Here is a 26,280-nt window from a genome sequence, read left to right as displayed (position 1 = left end):
TCCGGGATTCCCTTGCTGGATGGGCAACCTCCATGCCATCCCTCCAGAAGCACCATTTTGTTTTGACAGCCCTTCTGAGGGTGAATGCTCAAAGCAAAGGGCCTTCAGGATGCATTGGCAGAGAGGAACTACAAATGAATGCTGAAGTGTGTTTGGGAAGGTATGTGCAAGTAGCATGAAGGTATGAGAAAGTGGACGAGGGTAAGGTTTATGAAGGTCTATACCAGTGGTTCCCAATCTCTGGCCTTCCGCGTGTTTTGGACTTTTAGTCCCAGAAGCCCCCAGCCAGTTTGGCTAACAGTTAGTAGTAGTAGTAGTAGTAGTAGTAGTAATACTTTATTTCCCTATTTTCAAAAATGCATTTCTCCTGTTTTGCGCAACTTAGCACCTCAACTGGCCAAATTGACACAATTTCCCCCCACGGATTAAAATGGGTTTCTGTGTATTCCCTCCTCCTAGAGTGACCAAAAGTCCTAAACACAAAGAAGGACAAGGCACCGCAACATTCAAGAAAAATGTAGGACGTCACAAAATAAATGCTCAGAACACTAACATAAATATAAATTCCTGCTTCTTAGTCATGCTCAAAATAGAGGGCATTTTGACATTCCTCCTAGACAGAAGGTCGAAATGAAGGACATGTCCTGGCAAAGGAGCACATCCGGTCACCCTGCTCCCTCCTTGTTTATTCTCCTTGCATTGCTAAACACTGCATTGTTTTGCAAACCCTTTCTTTCTCAGAGATGCCCCCTAAGCCTCGCCAGCGCATGAAATGCGCATCTTCCCAGAAAACGTCTCAAGGGCTGCATTGAAATGGTGGAGCCCAAGGAAATCCCTTCCACAAGAGGACCCTGGACAAGAGCGTTGTGTATGTGTTTGTATGTGTATGTGTGTGTGTCCGTTGGAGCTGGCCTGAGGGCTGATTTGCTCTTCTTCTCCCATCAAGCACATGAGCTGCAACCTCTGGCTCACAATTTCAGGCTCTGGCCATCAATCAAGAAGCCACAAGCCCAAGCCAAGCAAGAGAAGGGATGGCCATTTTGCACCAAGGATGTGAGTGTGATTGCGTCTTGGTGTGTGCATGTATCTGTGTTAAGACAGTAGTGCCGGGAAACACATGCAGAGAAGCAGAGAAAAAGAAAGAGTGTGCAACTCAACGTCACCTCTCTCTTATTTCCCTTGCATTGTTTCTTTCCTGCAGCAAGGAGTTCCCCATCTCCTCACCGCAAGACCTCTTGGGTACTTATGCACCCCAAATGAAAGAGAAATGTAAAATACACACATGAACCTGCCTTTAAGACAACGCTTCCTTCTGCACAAAAGGCCATGGCTCTTCTTCCCAAGTTCCCACCCCCCCTTTCGATGAAATTCCAATAGAAATCATTACTAATTTTAAACAGCCCTGAAGAATTAAGGCACGAGAGAAAAAGGAAGAAGACATGTGGACCAAGAGGGTTGAATGTGAGAGAAAGAGAAAGAGAAAAAGAGGGAAGGAGGGAGGGTGGGAAGGAGAGAGAGAGAGAGAGAGAGAGAGAGAGAGAGAGAGAGAGGTTAAGCTCAAAGGCAGAGAGAGCGAAATGGACCAGATTATACAAAATTAAAAAGCAAATACGAGCGGACAATTTGTGCCGAGTGATTGCAAGCAATTACAGGCCGGCTTTTCTGGAGGGGAATTGGGTGGCGGGCGGGGGGAGCATTCCAGCTTAAAAGGAGACTTTATTCATTCCTGATCAGCTTCTCTGTCTATTCTCTCTCTTTTATTCTTAGATATCAATTTTTAGTTTGATTTCTTAAAAAGGCAGCCCTTGGATGTTAGACGCCCGGCCCTGCGAAGCCCACCTTGGCAACCGGGGTGGGATGCAGCCCCTTCCCATCTACAGCCCTGGAAAACCAATTTGCTCATAAAGAATGTTTTTTCTTTTTGCCTGGGAAAAAAGAAGCATAATATATGGGAGCAGCACAACAAGAGCATGGCACTTCTCTTGCAGGAGAGCTTCAATTTCACTGTAATTGTCAGGCGAAGGGCTCCTTTGATCTGCAGAATCATTATTATCTTTCGAATGTTGGTGCATTAATGGAGCAGCTGCAGTCGGGCGGAGGGCCGCTGGGAGGGGGGGATAACCCCTGGCTTTAGACCCTCTCCCCACGGTCCCCCCACAGCTCATTCTTTCTTCACAGCCCCTGGCAAGGAAGCCTCCTGCCTTTCCTGCGGATAGGAGTGGTGATGATAGTAGCAGTGATGATAATGATGGGGGTGAAGGGGAGCTTCCTCTTCTTCCCTTCCCAGCATCAGAAACCTCTGAGCCAGGCCTTTCCAAGACTTTGGAAGCTTCCAAGGCCTCCAAGCAACAAACAGACCTTTCCTGCCTTTCCCAGAGACTTGGGCAGAAACAGGGGCGTCATCAGGGGCCTGCAGACCACCCAAAGAGGTGACACCGATGATCCCCAAGCATCTGCATTTGGGTAGAAATGGACTCTGGTCTTCCCCTGCATCCATTTACATTTCTTTTTAAATTTTTATTTAACATAAAACACAAAATACAAAGAAAACCAACCAACCGATCAAACATGTATACAAACAAACTGACTGAAATTATATTCATACCTATATGTAAAAAGAAAAGATACACTTATTCTTACACATATGTTATACAGAAGTTCTTGTAGAACTCTATTACAGTGCAACCACGCCACACGCGGATAGCAGCGCGGGCGGCAAAAGAATGAATGGCGTGAGCATCCATAGTGTGGACGCTCTGCCGTGCCCCATTATATTCAATGGGGCTCAAGCATACGCGTTTTTTGCCTTACGCAGGAGAGGGGGATCTGGAACGTGTCCCCTGCATAAGGAAAAGGCCCACTGTATGTCTAATCCTAACCTTTATATTATTATTGTTGTTGTTGTTGTTGTTGTTGTTTATTTCTATAGCTCTGTACATACAGATAATCAAGTCAATAAAAATATAAAACTTGCCAATGGCGTACAATCTACAAAATACACATAAACAGTAGGTAGTAATATAAAATAGAATTAGTTAAAAAAAAGGCAACTATTAAAACATCATAATATCATTGATGCATTCTTTTCTATCTATGTTCTTATGCCTAACTTCCTAGACTGGAAGAACTCCATGTTAATATTCCATGGTTTCTTAATGAAACTGTTCTTATCTTTGGACATGAAGGAAGAGACAGAGAGAGAGAGAGAGAGAGAGAGAACCCATTCTAATTATACAAAGACAAAGGGTTTATACTCATTATCCTTATACTGTATGTATGTATGTATATATATATATATATATATATATATATGATTGCACTTCATCCTTAATCACTAAACCTATATATCCATTTTGATCAATATATGCCATGGATCACTTATATATTTCAATATCTGTCCCCATTCGTTCACATACTTCCCCAGAGTTTCACTTTGCCTAAGACACGTCAGTTTGTCTAATTCTGCCATATCTAATAACTTTAATAACCAGTCTTCTATTTTTGGTATTTCAGGCTCTTTCCATTTCGGTGCCAATAATAACCTAGCCGCTGCTATCATATAATAAACCATTCTCTCCCGGCAAGGGCTGACACCACTGCTCCCCAAACATCTGCATTTGGGTAGCATTCACCTGCACCCCTTTTAAAATTCTGGGGCTGGGCGGAAGAGAAGGTGTGAGGGGGAGAGGCTCAGTGGAAGGAGAAAGGAGAGGATATCGTTTTAATATATACAATATATATTAAAAATTATTCCTCTAAAATTTTCTTTAAACACATCACATCTTACCAAATTTTCACTTAAACCCCATGAAACTATTGTTGGTTCTCTCCTTCCGTGGGCTTGCCGCCTGCAAATTGGAGCATCCGCACATGGCCCGCCCATTGTCCTCAACAATGCAGCAGCGCCAGCGCAGCCACGCATACGTGCATCACACCGCCATCGGAAACAACAGAACTTGAGGCCCTGCATATTTTGCTATCTATGGAGTGGTTCACAGTGGAGCCCACATGGATACAAAGAGCTGGCTGTATATGTACATTTAGGTTATGAGTATGTTATTGTAATTTAAAGGTATAATTTTAATTTTGTTAGTTGTTCACGTTGCAGCTGTTGCCATTACATTCAATGAAATATGGGAATTATGACTTATGAGTAATAATTAGTACACAAAGCATTACTGAGGTTTGTAGGGTGTGATATGGGAGGAGGAGGAGGAGATATGAAGGCATTTGCAGATCTGGGGGAATGGGACTGAGGGGCGTCCTTACCCATTCCTAGTCCTCAGATGTCTTCCCCATGGCCTTTATTTGCTTCCCTATTGATCAATTGCCCTTTAGCTCCTTGCCCAAGGCCTCCAGCAACTTGTTTGCTATTGGTATATGACTGGCCTTCCCCACTTCTCACATCAGAGGCTCTTGCTGGGACAGGAAAGGATGTAAGCCCCCCATTTCCCCCCATGCATCCCCCAATGCCCCACCCTGTAACCCTGACCCCCATTATGCCCCCAGCCTCACAAGTTGCCCTGTTTCCTGCTCCATTTACCCCCACCTGAAACAAGATGTATGTTCAATGTGTACAAATGGAGAAAATGAGATTTCTGATTTCTATGCCATTTCTTCAATGAGGTGATAAAAAAAAGAGAAAGAGAGAGCAAGAAGAAAAAGAAGAGAGAGGCAATGGCATTTGACTGTATAGGATATTGATCCTGGCGATATTTTCCTTTGCAATAACCATTAGCCCAGTATTATTTGCAAACCTCTAATGTGAACCTGGAGGTGTAATTTGCATTTCTGTTTTCCTTATTTGCTTTAACAGAACAACAGTTTTTAAAAAAGGAGTGCTGGGCCTTTCAGTCCATCCCTGTTGTCCATAAAATCAGCAGCCAAGGGGAGCCTACTCCTCTGCTAAACCCTCCTCTCCATGCAAACTCTGGGAAACGAAAATTGTGGGCACTTTCTGATTGCCCAAACCAGTCTAGTTCTCTGGAGGCAGGGCTGGGACCCCCGAAATATGACCAAGGCACTCCTGCCCCAGCTAGGTACCAGTTCTGAATAATGCAAGCAAGTGAAGCATTGTGTAAGCCCCCCAACAAAGCTAGCAGGCTGGAGGGAAAGGGAACCCAGCTCAGCTAATTGCCCTCCATGGCCATGAAAGTGGGCAGCTGTTGGCTGTCCTTGGCATGTACAGGATGCAAATGCCCCCCACCCCGTGCCCACATGGGCTGATGCCGGGCCTCCATTGTGGCTCCGGAGGGGGAGCCAAATTAGTCCTTGGCAGCCCCCATCATTAGGAGGGACTGCTCCCATTAGGAGCCCCACAATTGCAGGAAGAGGATGGGCCACGGGCTTTGTTGTCACAAACAATGCAAGTCACGAGAAAGGGGCAGGCGGCTGCCTCGGCCCTCAGTTGCCCTCCTCCTCCTTCTTCCTATTTGGGGTTTATTGGGGGGGGGGGTTTACAGGGAGAGGCTGCTGCCCTTGATGGCTCCAAGTTTAGGAAGAAGGAGGGAAGAGCTTGCTAGCGACTGCTGGGTTTCCCCAATGGCCAAAGCCACATTTTTTGGAGCTGGGGAATAATACATCTGAATGTATTTATTTATTGACTGTATTATAGCCCACTCTTCAGCCCTGCCTGAGAAAATAATCCCCCAAGGGAATGTTTAGCATTCTGGATAAAGTTTGTAGCAATTGCTAAAAAACGTGTGCTTCTTTTTGAATTCTGTGTAACAAGCAACCTTTCGTATTCCAAGTACAGTGTTTTGTGGGAAATAATACAGTGTTCTAATGCCAAATATCTTTAAGCAAGGGGGATAGTACTTCGGACAGCTCCTTGACCAACCACTTGGACGAAAACCCAGGCTGCCATGGGAGCTCCCAGACCCCATTGAGAACAAGCCAAGTTGCGAAGTCCACTGGTGTGGTTAAGGGGCCCCTGTTACATCGTGGGGTGCAGTTGGCATCTGCCCGCAAAATGTACTTAAACTTTGCATCTGATCAAATTATGTCTACTGGATCTGAAACCAGCAAGTCAATTCTTCCCGGTCCCTAAGTGGCGATTTGTGGTTATGTCTCCATCAAGACAGAGAGAGGAGTTTGCAAGCTGGTTTGCGTAACGCAAATGTCTGTAGGATGGGGGAGGGCAGGAGTTGCCTCCAAGGATTCTCCCAGATAATGGCATCTGTGCAATGTTTTTTTGTTGGGGGGGGGACAAGGCTGGGCAGGAGGGGCTGGTTCTTGTACACACCTCTGGGGAGCAAGGGGTCTCCTCCTTTCTCTGTCCAAAAGGTTATTTCATGCCCAATTCCACGGATGCCCAGCCTTCCTTTGCCCAGCCTTCCTTTGCCGTATGCCTGGTCCTGAAGTGCAGCCTTACAGGGCAGGAGGGAAGTTGCCCCTGTTTTCAAACCCTGATCTGGCAGGAAACCATGAGAAAGAGGTTGATGGGCTCAAGGGCCAGATCCAGTAGAGCAGCCCATCTTTTCTCTAAGGCCAGGCTCCTGAGGCTCCTGAGGCATGCTGCTTCCCCCCAGGAATGGGTCCTCTCTTTCAGTGGGGCCATTCTTCACTCATTTGCCTCTCCAAGGAAGGAACAAATAATTTGAACAATTTTTCCTCTGGCTCCAAATCCAATCCAAATCCAAATTTTTTCTATGCAGAAAAAAGATACTTATTGTCTGAAATATAAGATGTTGTTTTCTTCACAAGAAACTCATGTGCAAATTTCGCACAGAATAAATCTCCAGCAGCAAACATTTTCCTCAGTCCAGGATTCTAATAACCAGGGCTTCTCAGCATTTGAGGAACACATTTTTGACCATTGATCAAATATGTTCTTCCCGTCCCTCTTCTCCGCTTCCTCTGGACTGGATTCCTGGGGCTGGTGGTTGTGGTGGCACCTGAAGCATAATTTTTGGAAACTTTCCATAAGTATGATGCTGCTTAAGAAGGGAGCAAGATACCAGTTTTGAATTTGCAGGGTATCGCAGGCTGAGCAAACACACAACTGATTTATGGCACTCTGTAAATCCAAAGGCAAGGCTGGTGCCACATGAACAAGCTGCAGAGGAGACAGCCAGGATGTTTCTCTCGGTTGGCCTGACCCCAATGGGTTCAAAGGCTGTTCCCACTGGTTCAGTGTTTGCAGAGACCTGGGCAGCCCTGACCCCCAGGAATGGCTGGGTTGGGGCATTCCCTCCTCCTTTCCTACCCAGACCCCAAATCTCCTGCCTGTCATCACCTGCATCAAAGCCCCTCTTTGGTTCACATCCGGTGGCAGCCAAGAAGGGAGGTCACAGGCCTGACATGTTTTCATGCACAGGGAGTGAGTGGGGGGATTTCCAAACCTGAAGCACTCCGCTACAACTTTCCTCCATACCTCTAGGAAGAAGCAGTTGCAGGAACCAATGCACCAACCCAGTGCCAACTTTTCCAACTGGTCTCAGCAGCCATTCCTCTCTAAAGTGAATGCCCAAAAGGAATGCGTTCTTGGAGGCATGTGTTCTTGGATGGGGCCACCCAAGGTAGCACCTTAGCCCACTTCTCACTACCAGATGCTACGAGACAGGAGGAAAAACAACCCGCATGGCTTACTGGGATGAAAGATGCCCTCCATGCTGGTGCAAAGAGCAGGCAAGCCACAGAGTCCAGAATCCCCAACAAGAGTGGCTGGAAAGGCAAGACTTAAGGGCACCAAGACAGGGATCCAAGTAGAAGCAACACTGCACACATTTGGCTTTCCCGCTAGAAAGAAACATACATGCATTTTGCCATTGTGAAATAGTTTACTGGTTTAAATTTCTCCCTCCCTCCCAGATCCCTTCTGTGTGTCTGCAATTTATAGCTATCAGTCAATAATCAAGCCAATAGCATGGATAAAACTAACAATCAGAGCAAGCATCTAAATGAAATGGAATTGGAGTCGCCTTGGCAGGATCCATTAAAGTAAAGAAGTAAAGGAAGGAAGAATTCTACTGAAGAGTCCATGACAGCCCTTATTAGAAACACCTCAGAGCAAGAATCAAGACTGTGAACAGAATGGAAAACCTCAACAAGGACTGCTCAGAATTAAGTAGGGAAAATTGGGGAAAGGGACCTCCTCGGAAGTAGGGGGAGGGAGGCAACAGCCCTGAAAGTGGTGCCAAAAGTCACTTCCAGTTGGGAGGAAATGGGGCCAGAGGAGTAGCCATGGTGGGGGACATAATCTGGGGTGATGATATCAGGGGCTCTCTATGGGGGAGAGCCCACATATCCCCCCACCAGGGTTTATTGCAGGATAGTCATGTTGCAATGGAGCAGGGCTCCACCTGTTGTCATACCCTTCCAGAGCCAATCTCTCCCTTGGGGGAAACCTGTGGGGGAGAAAGGTGCCCACCTGGACTGTGGCATGGGGGAGTGGGGGGCAGCTTTCATGCCTGGCACCTCCATTGGGCAGCAGGGACCCACTTTTGGATGAGACCTACAACTGGAGGTTGCAATAGAAAATAAACGTAATATATCAAGTTAATATTTATTGATTTTATTAAAGTATTTCTGCCCTACCCTTTATCATGAGATGCAATTTGAACCAGAGAAACAATTAAAAACTACTCTTGATAAACACAATAACATGATTTTGACAGGATAGAAGTTTATGAAATGGATCACCAAGATGAAACAACAGATATGCATGGATGCAATACTCAGTCATCATCATCATCATCATCATCATCATCATCATCATCTATTTATTTATATCCCACCTCTTCCCTTTTGGGGGATTGAAGCAGGTAACAACAGAGTTTAAAAGTACAAATACAATATAATAAACAACAAAAAAACCCACCCCCCATCCCACCCTCCCTAAAATACAAATGTATAAAACAAAACCGTAGATATTTGTACACGTCGCCATAATACCGGACTCCGGGGGACTCTGCTGAGTCTCTGAGGCAGATGCACAACCACTTCTGCTTTATTGGCAGGCCTGGCCTTTCATACTTTGTACCAGTGTATTCGGTACCAGAGTCAATGTGTTAGTAGCCCACACAGTGCCACCAGAAGCCTCAACGGCCGCAGAAACAGCTGGAGTCTGACATACACAGTGGCTGAGACTCAGCATTAGGGTTGCTTAGCATACATCTCTGCATGCAAAGTTAAGCATTAACAGTGCTATACGACTCTTGTGTTGAATAGCAATAATGCACAACAGAACCAAGACAGACAATGTGCTAATGAATACACCAGTAAATGCACAACATGTATCCATGTGCAATGGATTCAGGGGCATCACATGCATAAACCCACTTTCACAGACTTGAACTGAATGCCGACATTCTGCATCAGACCCAAAATCTGGTTGCTTCCACAAAAAGGGCTGCCATATTCCAGTCCCTCATATCCAAGTGTTTCATTTGCAAGTTATGCAAATTATTATAATTAGGAATATTATTAATTTGCATTCTGATGATGCAAGTTCAACACAATAATCATTGCAGCGTTTCTACCAGTATGTTTCAACCTCTCCTGGGGCTACTTAGAAGGGAAGTGCCACTGTGCTGCCTAGCTTTGGGCTCAAGTTGCCAATACAAACCCCACAAGGCCATCTCTGCTTGCCTCCTTTCCTTTTCCCCACCTTCTAAGCCTGCCAGGGAAGGGGCAAGGGAAGGAAGGAATAAAGTGGCAATGATACACCTGGGCAGAAGCAACCAGTGCCAGTTGTTTTGCACAATTTCCTGCTTCATTGCCATTGCCATGTTTTAACCTCCCTCCCATCAGTCTGTGATGAAGGAGAAATACGGGATTTACTGCTTCAAGTGACCCAGCCAAATGGGACATTTTCCAGTCCCTTCTATCCAGGATTTCCCAGGTTTTCTGAGACAAATGCCAACCATATCCACAGAGGAACATATGCAGATGTAAATTTTTTCTCTAACAGTATTGCAGCCAATGATGCACACAGGCACACGGTGCCTGTGGGTTTGTGTGAGTAACTCCTGCTTGCAGCAAGGTCCTCCTTGGCCATCTCTTCTTTAGGGGCTTCATGTAAAGGTAGCTACCTCTATTTCTGCCCTGAGTTCCCCCCAACTGGGTGGTGTTTTTTTTTGGGGGGGGGTCTTTCCAGTGACTTTGTCAAGCCCAGATGCCTGGTTTTAGAGAGCTCTAGAGCACTGACCTCTTCCTCACCACGCTGACCAAGCCAACTTGCCTGATGAATGTGGTTAGTGGGAGGTTATCCCAAACATTTTATGGAGACCCATTTTGTGTCCAGAGCCTCTTGGAAGACTGACAAGACAAAGCCAAAGGAGCCCACCAAAGCACCAGGAATTTGCTGGGTGACACAATGTGGCTCCTGTGCCTCTCCTTGCCCGCGATGCCACATCGCCTGGGAAGGCCTAGAAGGCCACCTGAAGACTGAGCCTGTTGAGAAGGAAGTAAACAGATTGCAGATTTCTAATGACCAGTGTCCAAAGGAGGGTGGCAAGGGCACACGCACACACATACACACAGAGAGATGCAAGGAGAACAACCATGCACATAAATGTCCTCATCACTGCTGCCACCATGATGGGTGTTTTTGCCATCCGTAGGGAAGCTTCTCTTTAATTCCAAAGACGCAAAGGATGGTGGACGGTGCCGCCCTGTTCACCTGCCTCTGGCATTTCACTGGCATTCTTTGAAAGCGACCACAAAAGAGGGGAGCTGTCCATTTGCCCACCGCTCCCCTGAAGCCCACCTACTTGCCTGCCCAGGCCCTGACCGCTGGCTCTCATCAGGCAAGCCATGTTCTGTCAATCTCACTCACTTGCAAAAGGCTCTCCAAAACATGGCATCTCCAACCAGAGCAATAAAAAGGAACCTCAAATAGAAAATTATCAAAGGGAACAGAAAGGCAACCAATACCAGAGAAACAAGCGGCTGCCAGGGGGGGGGAGGCAACAAAGCGAAGCGCTTGACCCACCTGGAGAGCCAAAGGGGGCACCGTGTCCATCTTGGCCAATCAGGCAATGGGCTTGGCGACGGGCAGGAAAATCCACATGGTCTCCTTTGGCCGGAGGAAGGCATTGTGGCTCATCAATGGACGGCGTAACGAGGAAAAGGCACTGCACCTTCCCCCATTTCCCCCTTGTCCTACCACGAAGATTGGCTGCCGGAGTGGGGACGGCGGGGGCGGTGAGGTGGGTGGGTGGGTGGGTTGGAGGTGGGTGGCTGGATGGACGGATGGACGGGTGGAGGGTGGGAGCTATGGAAGGAAGGAAGGAAAAGGAAGAAGGGGACTGGGCTGGCAGCAGTGGTGGTGGTGATGGTGGAGATCAGCCGGGATGGTGGGTGGGTGGAAGGGGGGAGAGCAGAGGTGGCCACAATACATATGCATGTATGTGTGTGTATTTATATTTAAAGAAGCATATAGCGCACGAAGAAAACAGTTTATACCTTGGGGGTCATGTGAGGGAGCCACTGGCAAAGATATATGCAAGAAAACAGAAGGAAGAAAGAAGAAGATGAAGAAGAGGGAGGGAGGGAGGGAGGGAGGGAGGGAGGGAGGGAGGGAGGGAGGGAGCAAAGGAAGGGAGGGAGGGAGGCTGCAGGAGCGTGGAGGAGAGAGGCAAAAGCTTTCTATTATTCGGGACATTGGTGATGCACACGGAGGCAGTTGGAAGATTAAATTAAGTATTATATCTGCTGACCCAATTGCCATGGTTACCGGACAGCGGAAAATATTAATCAAGCCAAGCCTTTTCTGCTGAACATACCGGAGCGGGCGGGCGGGCGGGCGGCGTCGGCGGAGGCAATGGGGGTGGGGGCAGGGGGAATATTACAAATAAATATGTGCATCTAGGCATTGCTCTGTCACACACACCTGCAGAAAGCCCCTTGAGACCGTCAAGAGAAAACCACTAAAAACTCACACCATTATTATTATTATTATTATTATTATTATTATTATTATTACGGATGTCACTGTTCAGTGTGCTGCACTTGGGCAACAGAGATGTGAAAGCTGAGGACCCCCTCGCATCTTATTTTTTCTTCTCTCTCTGTCTCTTTTGGAACAATTCTCATTAATGGCAGTGAACTCCGCCATTGGGCTGGTTGAGAAGCTAATGGCATCGCCAAAGCTCACAGGAGAAGCCCACATCGCTGTTCCAGACAAGAAGAGGAACGATGGTTCATGCAGACCATAAGCAAAGGGAGAAGGTGAGGTGGGCCACCAGGCCTCTGGTCCTTTGTATGCAGGCCATCCGCATGCGCCACACCTTCATGGTTGCTGCCACCACTACACTCCCACTTTGGAGCCAGAGGTGCCTCTGCCTTCTCCAAGGGCTCTCCACACTGAGCTCTCTTACAACTTCAGAAAGCCAGTGTGGGCCAGTGGCCGGTGTCCCTTGACCAATCTTGACCATTGCACCTGGCTGGTAGCCTGTCAACATGTCTTGGGAGGAGAGGAGGAGAGGGGAGCGCATGGCCAGGGCGACCGGTCCCTTGCTGGAGAGAAGCCAACCCCATTTCGCTTCCACTCCCTGCCAGCAGGGGGTGCTGCAGCCTCATCTGCTCTTGCTCCCAACTGGTCAGGCCACAAGAGGAACTTCCTCCTGATTGGCCCATTCGTATTATATAACTTCCTGGGTCATGGCTGGGCCTGACGTGATGCAAGGGCCGCCGCCATCACTTTTCCCAGAATCATGTTCACCAATTGGAGAGGAGGCGCTCCTGACTTATGAGCTGAGTCCCATGGCTTGGTATCAGACCTTCCAGATGAGGGCAGAGTCCATGCTGCTCCTGGATGGAGAGCAGGAGGGGAAGCTGGCCTTCCCCTGAGCCAGAAAGCTCATGCTTATAGGATTATGGAGCTGGAGGGGAACCCAAGGGCCATCCAGTCCAACTCCATTCTTCTGCCATGCAGGAATACACAGAGCCAAAGCACTTCTGAGAGATGGCCATCCAGCCTCCATTTAAAAGCCTTCAGAGAAGGAGACCCCACCCAAATCCCTTTGGCTTTCTTTCTGCTCCGTTCCCTCTTTTATTCTTTATGTCATGGTTCATACTTCATTTGTGGGCTTGAATATTGGCTTTGTTTATTTCTGTTGCACTGGAGAAATTAAAAATCCTCAGGTAAAAGTTGCCTGAAAGATGACATAAAACAAAAGCCATATATAAGTGTGTTGTGAAAGCTGAGGAAATGGCCTCAGAGAGGGTCAAGGCTTCCTCAGACGGAGGCGAAGTTACTTTACATAGATGAGGCCTACTCTTAAGGCAAACTTTTAATGGGTGTTCTTGGTGAGACAGGGCCAGGTTAAGAAGGTTAAGATGTCGGCTAATGGCCAATATATTCCTGATTTGACTTGAAATGGAAGTCAGGGTTCCTTAACTCTTGTCTAGCCTTTTGTCATCTCTTTAGCTTAATTCCTGTTCCATTTCCTCTTGTATGCTTTATATCATTGCTTAAATAAATAAAGGTTTTACATCATTTGTGGCCTTGAACCTTGACTATGTTTATTTCTTTCACACAGATGTGGAGAAATGTAAAATCCTGAGGTAAACATTGTTTGAAACATGAAATAAAATGTATAAATAAGTGTGTTGTGAAAGCTATTTCACAAAATAAGTGTGTTGTGAAAGCTAGGCCTGGCTACAATGAGGAGAATGGCCTCAGAGAAGTGAAAAGGTCCCCTCAGATCGAGGCCAAGTTACTTTGTACAAATTGGAAGCCAGGTTTCCTTGACTCTGCCTCCCTATAATAATAATTATTATTAAGATTTATTCATAAAGCACTGTGGGTTTACACACTGCTGTACATACAATCAGTTAAAATAAAATAAAATGAAGACCTATCAGTGGCATACACTTTACAAAGAACAACATTAGCTCCCTTGGTTTCTCCTACCATCTGTATGCCGATGACACCCAGTTGTATCTTTCCACCCCTGACCTTTCTCCAAGGCTTGAACAGCAAGTCTCATCTTGCCTCACAGCCGTCTCGCAGTGGATGCACCATCGGCGTCTGAAGCTCAACATGTCCAAGACGGAGCTTCTTGTCTTTCCTCCTAAGCCCACCCTTCAACACTCCTTTTCTGTCTCTGTGGACAACATTTCTATTCAACCAGTCCAGCAAGCCTGCAGTCTTGGTTTCATCTTTGACTCTTCTCTGTCGTGGATCCCTCAGATCCAGACCACAGCCAAGGCTTGTCGATTGTCAAAATCGGACCATATCTCTCCGCCTCTTCTGCCAAGATCCTGGTCCATGCCCCTAGTGGTCTCACGACTGGATTCCTGTAACGTCCTCCTGGCTGGGCTTCCTCTTTCTCACCTCCGTCCTTTAATCTCTGTTCAGCATTGAGCTGCATGCATTATCACATCCGCCCACCATCTCTCCTGTGTTGGCATCCCTTCACTGGCTCCCCCTCCCTTTCCGCATTCAGTATAAGCTCCTGCTGTTGACGTTTAAAGCCTTCCATGGACTGGCCCCTCCTTACTTATCAGGCCTTCTTTCTCCTCTCCTTCCCACCAGCGCCCTCCGTTCTGGTAGTCAGGGTCTGCTGTCTCAGCCCAGGATTTCCCCATCTAGGATTCGCCCCTTTTCACTTGCTGCCCCATCACTCCTGGAACCTTCTTCCCCCGCGAGACACAAGAGCCATCACTTCTTTAACCAGCTTCAAAACGGAGTTGAAAACCATCCTGTTCAGAGAAGCCTTCCCAGGCATTGCATAATTGTCACTTGCTATTTGATGTTCTTTTGTTGCCTGTTTTATTGAACCATTTCCTGTATTGCTATGTGTTTTATATGTATTATCCTACTAGAGAGGCAAGCTAACTCCAACAGGCCTCCCTGGAAGAAGATTAACCATCCATTAAGAAGCCAAGCCCTCCCTCCAGTCCATCTCCCCTGATCCAGGCCTCGGAGGTAGAGAGGAACTGCTGGACCTGATCCCCTTCCCCACCACCTTTCCCTTCTCCTTTGGTGTCATGTCTTTTTAGATTGTAAGCCTGAGGACAGGGAACCCTCTAATTAAAAAGATTGTATGTACATCACTGTGTACATTTACAGCGCTTTATAAATAAAGGTTAATAATAATAATAATAACAGAGATTAATACATATATTAAATTAGAAGCAATAAAATAAACAACACAGGTCTCCTTTGTTATTCTTCACTTGTCTTGCCTTTGTCACCTCTTCGGCTTACGTTCTGCCCCATTCCCTCTTTTATTCCACACACACAGACACACACACACACACACACAATTTGTGGGTTTGAATATTGGTTTTGTTTATTTCTCTGTTGCATTGCTGTGGAGAAATTAAAAATCCTGAGGTAAATGTTGTCTGAAAGGTGACATAAAATGTATAAATAATTGTGTTGTGAAAGCTAGGCCTTTCTCCAATGAGGAAAATTGCCTCAGAGAGGTAAAAAGTTTCCCTCAGACTGAGGCCAACTTGCTTTGTATAAATGAGGCCTACTCTTAAGACAAACTTTTAATGGGGTTTATTTGGCAAGATATGTCCAGAGAAGGTTAAGATATCAGCTAGTGGCCAACATTTTCCTTATTTGACCTAAATTTGAAGTCAGGGTTCCTTAACTCTTTATTATTCTTTACTTGTCTTGCCTTTTGCCACCACTTTGGCTTTCTTCCTGACTCATTCCCATTTTTTTATTCTTTATATCATTTATTTATGGTCTTGAACCTTGGCTTTGCTTATTTATGTCACATTGGTGTGGAGAACCTAAAAATCCTGAGGTAAAAGTGACTTGGAACGTGATATAAAATGTACAAATAAGCGCGCTACGAAAGCTAGGCCTTGCTACAATGAGCAAAAATTGCCTCAGAGAGGTGAAAGGTTTCCCTCAGACTGAGGCCAAGTTACTTAGTAATATTGAAGGTGTAACCAAGCAATGGAGGCGAGTCAAAATAGATGTCCTGAGAGCCGGTTAAAATGGGGTCACAGTGTACCGTGAAAGGGCCCCCTGTGCGCAAATAGTTGCTCGGCCAAATGTGCCACGCACCACATGCCCAATGGCACTGTATCCACAACTTCACTTCCAGAGCTTTGACCTGAACGCGGCCATTTTGCGTCAGGTCAAAATACCTAACCGCTTGCACGACAAGCAAGAAAGATGTGCGCAAGAGGCCGTGCTATGTGTAGCTACATACCCACTTCCTCGTAATGGAAGCTCTTACAATAACAACACAGAGAAGTCAGGAGACTTGTTATTCTATTTATGAGACTTGAGGCGGCTTACAGACAACAGTTAAACATGGCTAAACATTTGCAGCATACGGAAAGGCTGCATCCACACTGAAGACTGGCACCACATTAACTCTTTTCTGGCTCAAGGCGATGGGATTCTGGGAGTTGGAGTATCTTGTGGGGCCCAGCCCACAACAAACTCCAACTCCCAGAATCCCATAGCCTTGAGCCAGGGCAGTTAAAGCTGTGCCAAACACTCTCTCTGTGAAGGAAGTCCCAGCACTGTCCTGCTCACATTGCAACTCTGTCTCCTCGTCCCAGCTACTCCGTCACCCATGTGCCCAAGCTTATCTTCTCCTTAATGGTGCACCATTCCCTCTTACATCAAGCATTTGCTCTCTGCTGCTGCTGCCTCCTCTGCCTCCACTCCATTCCAGACTCCATTGCAGTCTGGCCAGAGGCCTGGCAGCTAGTGTCCACTCTGGGCCGCAGTCCCTTTTTGTCCCAGCAAAAGGGATCTCCCCATCCTGGCCAGTGCTGCTGCTGCCGCTGTCCTGGGGCAGCTGTGTCCTGTATAAATCGTTAGCCAGGGTCATAAGCACTTTGAGGAACCGTTTAATTCTTCTCTCCCGCCAGGCTGGGTTGATATATATCCTTGCAAGGTCATTAGCCAAGGCTAGGAGGGCCGCCTGATAAACAGCTGACGGAGCCTCCAATGAGGGACTCTGTGCCTCGGACAGCAGTACATTAATTAGACAGAGGCGGCTGAGAGGAAAGGTGGCCAGTCCGGGAGGGGGGCATGGGGCTGGGGCAGGGATGGGCAGCCATGTCCAATGGTTCCTGCCTTCCCTTCCCCTTCTGCAGACCTAGGCCTCTTCCCTCTTGCACCAGGTGTTGGCTTTCCATTCGCCTGGGCCTCATTTCCCACCTTGGACTGGACAAGGGAGCACAAAAGGGACACTTGCGATGAATGGCACATGCCAATGGGAGCTGAGAAGAGGTTGCCCAAAAGCCAAGAAAGGCAGGCAGGCCCAGACCCATAGACCCTTTTCTCAGGCCACTGGCCTGGTGGGCTCTCCAAGGAGAACCCCAAAGCCAAGCTCCTCACTGGTTCCCAGAGAAGGCTCAAACCATGAAAACACCCACAGTGGAGCTCAGCCAGGTCTGGAACCTGAATCTCTGGGCTGCTTCTCAACTTGTCCGCTGCCACCTCCATGGAGGCACCAGGTACCCCTAAGGGGGCTTCTGCCACAAGCAATGTCCCACCTGCCAAACTCACATAGCCACTCATATGGGTCTCGCATGGCCCACTCCCAGATTCAGCTGCCACGCACTGCCACCATCTGAAGGAGAGTCACATGATGAGGAAGCCCAGGGATGGTAGCAAATGTGTGAACCTACTCCTGGAGTGGCAGAGACCAACTCACCTGGGCACCCTGAGCGCCTCACAGCCACCTGAACCCTGGACATTGAGCCCTCCTTTGGGTTTCAAAGGGTAGAGACGCTGGCACAAGCAAAGCCGATATCCAGGCAGTGCCCACATAGACAGGAGCGCCAACTTTACCTGGCAACAAAAATGGCATCAGTTGGCCAGCCATGAGACAGTTTCAGGCCTGCCTTTGCTCAGCTGGCTGCACTTGGCAAGCACAAGGTGCAGTCTGGGTAAGAAGAACGTGAGAAGCCATGGCACCTTCAGGTATCATAGGAAAGGCCCATTCACCCCACTACCTGAGTGCTGACTTAAGCACCTTTCCTACCCATTTGCCCTGCTCTGGTGCCCCTGAAGGCATGGGGCAGAGGTGGATGAGAAGTCAGGAAGTCCCCCCCTCCATCAGAGCCCCCTATTCCTTTGGAGCAGAACTCAGCATGCATTTTGGAATGACCGGCCTGCCCTAAGCCCCCTGGCCTGGGCTCAGGGTCCCATGGTGACAATTGTGCCTCCTAGCCCCTCTGCCCTCCTGCAATGCTTTTGCTTACCTGCTATTTGAAGCCAAGTGCATGCATGTACCCTGAAATACCATTGTGTATATTCTGGCCCAGCCATTTTAGCAAGGGCACAACACAGCAAGGCCACCTGGAGATGTGCCATGTGCCGGAACAAAGCAAAACAAAAGCAGAGACAACCCAGGATTTTAGAGAGCATCTCCAGGCAAGCCGAGCAGCAGCCCACAGCTCTCCGCAAATGTCGGCCTGGCGTGTTTTCACTGCTCGTTTGCTCCCAGCCAAAGGCCCATTCCAGAGATGTGGCCAGGCCAGGTGGGAAGCCAGCTCCACTGGACACAGAGGGCCAGGCACTGCCCACATGGCCAAAGCCGTGCCTCCGGACCTTTCACTTGTCTGTAAAATGCACATGCATGAAAGGAAACATGGCATGTTCCATCACCTGCATGGAGCTGCCCTTCAAGGGGCAATTTGCAGGTGCCAGTTGAGAAAAAGGGATCTTGCTCTTATGCAGCAGGGGGGATGCCATTTTGAAGAGCACCTTTCCTTTGACGCCGCCTTCCCTGGCGCCATTGCCACATCAGACAAGAAGTCACATCCCCAAGACCAGGCGTCTCTCATCCCCCACACTGAAGGGAGTATCCTTCCCTCCATACTTTGGTCTTCCCACTGACATAATGGCAGCAATGCACCTGGGGCAGATGACTCTGAACCCCAGGTTTATCCATAGCCACTTGCACACAGCATCATCTCTCATGTACATTCACCCAACCATGGAAGGTGCACTGGGAGGGAGATGGGGAACACATTTTCCTCCAGTTATGTCTCCTTGTCTCCAGGATATGAGGAGTGGGGGAATCTCTCTCTATCGCTATCCATCTCTATCCACTTCCTATGCACAAGCCGAACAGTTACTCAAACACATGTAAATAGAAGCGCCATAATCCCATTTGTTTGGCAGACCACCGAAAGGGTAAGAAATGAAAAATGCACTCACACGCCCTCTGGCACCCCGGGCCCAGTGCGCGCGTGCGGAGCGCTCTCCCCGTGGCTGGCTTCTGGCTCCCTCGCCTGCCCGCCTGCCTCCCTCGCTGGCTGGTTGGTGGCTAAGAAGATACTTAGAGCGCGGGGATTGCTCACAATCTGGTTGTGTGATCCACATACAGGAGCCGTAATATGCCTGCTCCTATTTCACTGCCTCTCCCCCACTCCCCCCCCCCAGCCAGCCCATCGCTCTTGTTCTCATGTTCAGTGGTTATTTCAGCTTAATGCAATGACATCACGCGGCTCCCTTCATTAGGCAGAGCCCTCGCCCGGCCGCCTGCCTCCCCCGGCCCCCCCACGTTCACTCCCGAATGATGGGGGGGCCAGAGAGCCCTTGCCCATTGGCCCAAGGCTGGACTCTGGTGCTGGCGGTCAGTCGGGGCACCAGGTGGCACAGCACTTTGGCCGCTCAAGGTGTAGGTGCTGGGAAACCTTGACACTGGGAAGGGGGTGGTGGCCGTCTGTGTGAGCAGGACTGAAATTGGGGTAGGAGGAGGCAGGTGCCAACAGAAGAGAGTGGAAGGATGGCAGTGCGGGTGGTGGGGGTCTCTGTATTACGCATATTCATTTTTATACAGATGACTTAAATGGCCAGCAGCCCCGGCCTAAGGCTCTGGCCTCCTTGAATTGGAGGGCTTTGCCCGTCAGGTCTGAATGGAAGGAAACCTGGGTGGGCACAAAGCGGGGAATGGCGGCTCATTTTTCAGCATTGCAACACAGCCAAGGAAAATATCTGAATCAAAATAAACAACAGATGTATTTCGATAGCACCAGGGTTATTATTGGGAATCTATCAGTTTTTCTTTGATTCCTCCCTGACTGCACCTGAAGTGGAAGAAAGCGGAGATGTATCCAGAGCACAGAGGAAGAGGAGGAAGAGGAAGAGGTGCTGTGGGACCATCATGACAACCTCTGCCCTGGTTGCTCCTTCAACTGATGGGAAGATGGGGGCTCCAAAGCCCCCCTAAACAAGGCATATGTTTGGGCCAGTCTGCCAAGAGTCAACAGGAGGCTGGTCCCAACAGGATTCAAATGGGTCCAGAGGCTGGAGAAGGGCTTTGGCTTCATGAAAAGGCTTCCCTCCAACTGCCAGTCTGGAATCAAAATATCCCTGGGGTTAAGAGAGGACTGAGCGTTTTAACTGATCCTAATGAACAAGACGAACTTTGGCACATTGTGCTTTGCAGGTGCACTTACTGTACTGTCCCTGAAAGGTCTTCCTTTGATGAAAGGTCATCCTTCTGAGCCCTGTGTCATCGTCCTCATCATCCTGATGGCATTTTTGGGATTTTCTTGCTGTTTTCATGCTGTTTCTTTGCTGCCTGGACCCTGGACAGCTCCCTCTTCCTCCTCCTCAGACTAGAGCCACAGAGCCAGGAGGGAGCATCCATGCCTGCCATAGACGGCCCAAAGGAGCTGGAGTCAGCCAAGCCAGCATAAGCGGACAGCCAAGAGCGGCCTGGCCAGCTCAGTGTAGCTTTGCAGCATCGGCATCATCAGTCTCTGGACTTGAACCCTGCCCTCTCACCCCAGGGCCTTCGTCTCCCCTCTGCCTCCCTTCGGAGTCAGAGACCCACACTCACCCCCTTCCCACTCCCCCAACTGCCCCCTCCATCCTTCTGGCTCCTCTGACAAGTGGAGGAGATGTGCTCAGGCTGGCTGTGAATAAATGCAAGTGACCCCCATCCACCCAACCCACCCATCCACCACTCGCTCGCCCGGTTGCTCGCTCACTCGCTCGCCCCCACCACCATCACTCTGAGCTTCTGATGCTGGAGAAAGAGAGGGAGGGAGGGAGAGAAGGGGGGAAGGAATGGGAGAGAAGAAAGTGGGGGAGAGCGAGAGGGAGAGAGAGAGAGAGAGACCCGGCGCATGGCCCCGGCTACTTCTTCCCAGGTAATTAAAGGGTCCCTTTTCAAGGTTGCATGGGTAAAAGACAATTTGGCCTAATGAAGCATTGATCAGCCAGCAGGAAAAGTAGGAAGAGCTGCTGGCACTGATCGCTCATTCGCCCGTTCATTCGTTCCTTCCTTCCTTTGAAAGGTGCCTTCCACCGCTGGCCGTACAGGGATGCTTCTGGCTCAGCTGTCATTGCCTGTGTGACCTGCCTGGGGTGCAAGGGGGGGGGGAGAAGAAGATGGGAATTTGCTTTAAATTTATTTCAATTCTGCGATGGCGCCAAGGTATATTATATGTCAAGATGGATACAATTATAAATCAGGGGGAAATTATATTTGTACAACTGTGCACGCACGGCAGTGCGCGTTTCTCCCTCCGCCCCCCTTTCCCTTTCCCCTTCCCGTCCCCTTCTCGCCTCCTTCTTCCCCTCCCGCTTCTTCCGAATATTGCATCCTTCGTTATTCACATTAAGACCCCCACCAATCAGCGCTTCCGATGCTCAATGCGTGAGGTCAGTTATGGAGATGCAGGAATTTACCCAGGATTGGAGGGGATATTTATGCCAATTTGTAAGCAAGAGCCGGCATTAGTATCGGGGTTTCTCTTGGCATTGATTGGTGCGGAAATGGGGAGGGGGGGTCGTCCCTACCTTAAAACTGGATCTTTCATGGTGGGGTTTGTCAGCAAGGTGGGGGGGGCGGTCCCTTGGAGAAATATCGCTCTGAACCAAACCAGGGTGAGGATGAGTCCAGTCCAGTGCAAATGCCCCCCACACCCAGTGATCATGATCTCAGGACCTGATGGATGGAAAGATGGACAGGTGGGCACGGAAGAGGGAAGAGTCCATCTCCACTCATCTGCTACTTTTCATGCTTGCTTCTTTGGTTCACAGCAATGTCATTCCCCCAAATGAGCCAGGAATTTTGCAAAGGGAACTGGGGGCTAGTAAATGTGGGCAAAGGGCAAGGTCAGGGAGAAGCACCTGGATAGTGAAAGTAGAAGCGGGACCCTTATTCTGGAAAGTGGGGCTCTCCATCCCACCTTCAAACAAGGGCAAGGGTGGCCCTGGACACAAGGGGAGGCTGTTTCCAGGCTGGCCACCTTCTGGGTCTCAGCTGGGTCGCTCCTGGTGCCGAGGAAGAGGAGGAGGAGGAAGAAGAGGCACCAGCGCATGTGTGTGTAGCAGGGGACACTGATCCCCTTCGCCTGCTTTTCTGTGCCGAATGCTGTTCCGGCCGCACTGGCTCCTCTCTCTCTCTCTCTCTGTGATGCATGGTGCAATTCCATCCTTTCCCCCTTCCATCCTCCCGACTGCTGCATTTGGCATGAACCTCTCCAAAAGAACCTCCCCCGTCAGTTGGCCTAAAGTGAAAGGAAGGGAATTGTTTAGGAGGGAACGCAGGGGGATGAATGGCTGAAGGAAACACTGGGTAACCAAGTGAGAGAAAGGAAAAGAAAAAGGGATCCCATCCCGAAACTGCAACCTGTGCCTCTGGAGTCCTTCCTTTGCATTTGGACAAGGGCTGGCTCTGATGGATGTCAGGGTTTTGGGGCTCTTTGCGCAAGGGCAAAGGAAGCCGACGGCTCGCCTGCACCCTCTCTCTTTTTTCTCTTCTCCTCCCAATGGTCATTTCAAGTCATGGCTAAAGCAGGCACCAGCGATGGTCATCTGTCCGCACACGGAGAGGAGAGGGACTTAGGGCCAGAGGAATCCGGCAGTTCCGGGTTTGGGGACCGGGAAAAGCGGAAGGGAGACAAAGGGCACTCACTTCCCCATCACCTTGGCCTGGCTTTTCAAAAGAGCATCTCACACACACATCCCACGCACACGCGCACACCCCCAAAACACAAAGCGTCAGCGGGAAATGGCAATTTTATGAATCCTAATCAATCAAAGGGCTTATTAACTCAATGTGAAGCCAGATTAAAATCTTTAATTATAAATTGTACTAAAAGGAAAAACAAAATGTACTTATGGTACATTGAAAATTCCAGATATTAACATCGTTGTTATTATCTCCCGCAATATTAAAAATGCCCCCCTCCCTCCCTGCCTGCCTGGCAAGGGCCCTCCTTCTCTTTTCTCCAAAGAATAAGACTGCAGAGCAAAACCTCGTTCTTCTTTTCTTCACTTTCTGGGCCCCCTCCCTTCTCCTCCCAAGGCTTATTAAAATGTATTCTTTTCTATTGCACACCAGGCAGTTTGCAGGGAAGCTGGCGGGGCGGGGGGCCAAAGGGGGATCATTCAGGAAACCCCATTACAGCCGCACAGGGGAAGGGGCTTTAGGGAGGGTAGGAGTTGTGGGGGATGCAATCACATGCAAAGGAAGCATGGCTGGTCCCCAATGAACGAACGAATGGATGGACGAAGGAAGGAAGGAAGGCGGCATGCATCCCTGGGCAGTGTTTGGGGGGGCACGCGTTTGATTGGCAGGGCTGCAGATTGGTAGCCACAGGAAGGGCCCTTCCTCAAAGCCAAGGTGGCGGGAGAAGAGGCAAAGGGGCTGCTTTTTTCATCAGGCAGGCATTGGGGAAATGACCACAGCAAATTTAATCACAGTTGGAGGGAGGGCGGCGTGGGGTGGCCATGTGTGCATGTGTGTGCATGCGCCTGTGCGTGGAGAGCAGTGCCCGAGTCGCATGTTTTATTTATCTGCTCAAAGTCACGGTCATCCCATTGTGCTGCGCCCCTCTCTCCCTCGTCCCCCTTCCCCCCATCTCCAAACCCATTTCCATTGTTAGCCCAAGAAGCAGGGAAATAACGATATCCCCCCCTCTCTCTTTTCCTCTGGAAGGCCACCCAACAAAGGCCAAAGGCCTGGCCAGAGAAAATTGAGAGAGAGAGGATGGAAAGGGGGTGAGATTGGGGCTTTTCATATTCAAATCATAAAAGCAAAATTGCATCCGACATTGTGATGCTAAAGCCTGCGTTTTCTGTGCAGCTGAGAGGCTGCTTGCCTCATGCCTTCCTGTTCATCCCTTCTCTTCCTCCCCTTCAGCCTCAGCTCCATGCAATGTGTTTACCAAAACAACAACAAATGTCCCCCCTAAAAAACACAAAACCCCCCAAAAGGCCAAGTGGCAAGTGATGGGGGCAGCATCAGAGGAATGGAGGAAGAAGACCAGGTCAAAGCAGCAGCACTTGGGATCCCTTCCTTCCTTCCTTCCTTCCTTCCTTTTTCCCTTGCTTCTCCTCTTCTGACCCCCAACCCAGGATGAATTGGTTCCCAAAGCTGCCCCTTGGCCCCAAAATCCTTGCAGCTCCATGTCAACCCCTGAAGCCAAAGGAAGAGTGGTCCAAGCAAGCAGGTAACGCCTTCTCTTTCTTCCTCTCTCTTCACCTCTCTTTTGCTCACTCTCTCCTTTTCTGTCTCATTCCGAGCCCTGTTTATTTTTCTCTTTTGGCCTCATAATCAATGGGGGGGAGCAGTCCCCAAATGCTTCACTTACTAGGAACCAAAGGTGAGAGTCTCACTGCTTCCAGGGCATGTGTGCATCAGGCTCTTCGTATTTCTTCAAAGGTCCACTTTGTCCCTAGAGGATGAGGACAAGGATAAGGATGAGGATGGTGCTAAAATAACGCTGATGATGATGACAATTATTATAATAACAATAAGCAGCCTTGGATAAAGGTATGATGGCTGACCAAGCCCTTGTGTCCAGGAGGACTGAGGTCCCATATAGGACACCCAGCTGGACCCTCAGACACTTCTGGCAAAGGGAGACCAAGAGGAACAGGGGCCTTCCTAGAACCATGGACAGGCTGTTTTTGGGGTGGGAATAATAATAATAATAATAATAATAATCCCTTTCCCCCAAATTGGGACTCAACGCTGGCTCAAGAATAAGCTTTCAAGCTGAAAAATGAACTTGGGAATAAACCTCCCTGCATATAAAACCCATATAATCTATCTATTTTATATATCAATATCTATCTATAGATGTATATCAACATCTATCTGTTCTCTTCTAATCTCTGTTATCTGTTATACCTAGAAACCAGAATGATCCTGTTCACACAGACCCACAGAATGTGCCTTTATCCCCAAAAGGAATAAAGTCCTGCCCTGAGTCCCTATATTGGGAGAAAGACAGGATAATGCTAATACTAATAATAATACTAGGAATCAACAACAACAAACTTGTAAACACCCTGAGTTACTTTGGGGGGAAAGACTAGCTGTTGCTGTTGTTGTTAATTACACTCTTATTCTAATTTTAATTATTCTTCTTCTAATTGCAACTACTACTTCTACAGCACCAAAGCCATCTCCCTAAGAGAAATTGCTATTATCATCATCATCATCATCATTACAACAGCACCAGTCATCTTCCTAAGAGAAATTGCAGACTAGTATTACAATTACAATTTTACTATTATTATTATTATTATTATTATTATTATTATTATTGCAACAGCACCAAAGTCATCTTCCTAAGAGATGTTCAAGTCCTCTTCCTTTTTTCCTTCCTCCTTCTTCCTTTTTCCATCATTCGGCCATCCTTGCCATTTGCAACCTTCCCACCATCGATAGTCCATTTGAGGACAGTGTTTTGAAACCGAAATGCTCCTCTTTTCTCCCCCGGGATTTTTGTGATGGAGAAAGGGATAAGGAGGAGGGTCCCCAGGAAAAGGCTTTTCTGGCAGAATCGGGCCCTTTATGTCTTGGGAGCCTTCTCTCTTTTGAAATTTGGAGAATGGTCTCAGACAGGGTTCCTTGCCTTCCTGGGCAGAAGATACCTTTAAACAAGAATACAGGAAAGATTACTTACTACTGTATCTCTAAACAACAACAACAGTAATAAGATGACCATCAATATCTTACCCACCTCTCCCTATTCTATCTCGTTATTCCCATCTCAACATTTGCTCAAAATCGTTGGGGAAATGATGCTGCCATCACCTCGGTTTTGCCAAAGACCAAGGGACCTCCATATTTAGGGGGAAACTGAGAATCAAAGGCAAAGAGGAGACTGAGACGGCAGTGGCACCTTCTCTCTCGCTTATCTTTACCTGCAAACGCAACCTATTTTCAAGCCAATCTATACAAAAATTGAATTACAAAATATTTACCAACGCTTTGAACTCATATTGGGGGGAGGAAGAAGCAAACCCCAGAATGGTTTCTCGCCCTTTTCTCAATCTCTGCCTTTTGCTCTTTCCTCATTTCAGCCCCGGAAAAAGAGAGATGTAGGTTTGGGAAGGCGCCTAGACACTTTAATATAATTCGA

At 48.4% G+C, this 26,280-nt stretch overlaps 1 protein-coding gene across 1 annotated transcript in view; it reads right to left on the bottom strand.

Annotated features, from left to right (window-relative positions):
- The window catches only part of ZFHX3 (zinc finger homeobox 3), a 231,408-nt gene extending 210,872 nt beyond the window's left edge, over nucleotides 1-20,536 (bottom strand). Inside the window, exon 1 of the mRNA XM_089540250.1 lies at nucleotides 20,347-20,536. The gene's annotated coding sequence lies outside the window, so the exon portion shown is untranslated. The remainder of the gene's footprint in view (nucleotides 1-20,346) is intronic.
- Nucleotides 20,537-26,280: the final 5,744 nt, after the last annotated feature.

Source organism: Sceloporus occidentalis, unplaced genomic scaffold (genome assembly GCF_023333645.1).
Source record: "Sceloporus occidentalis isolate IW3139 unplaced genomic scaffold, rSceOcc1.0.p SCAF_10, whole genome shotgun sequence".
Classification (NCBI taxonomy): domain Eukaryota; kingdom Metazoa; phylum Chordata; class Lepidosauria; order Squamata; family Phrynosomatidae; genus Sceloporus; species Sceloporus occidentalis.
Note: the sequence above shows the minus strand (reverse complement) of the source record. Positions and strands in the feature narration are given on the sequence as shown.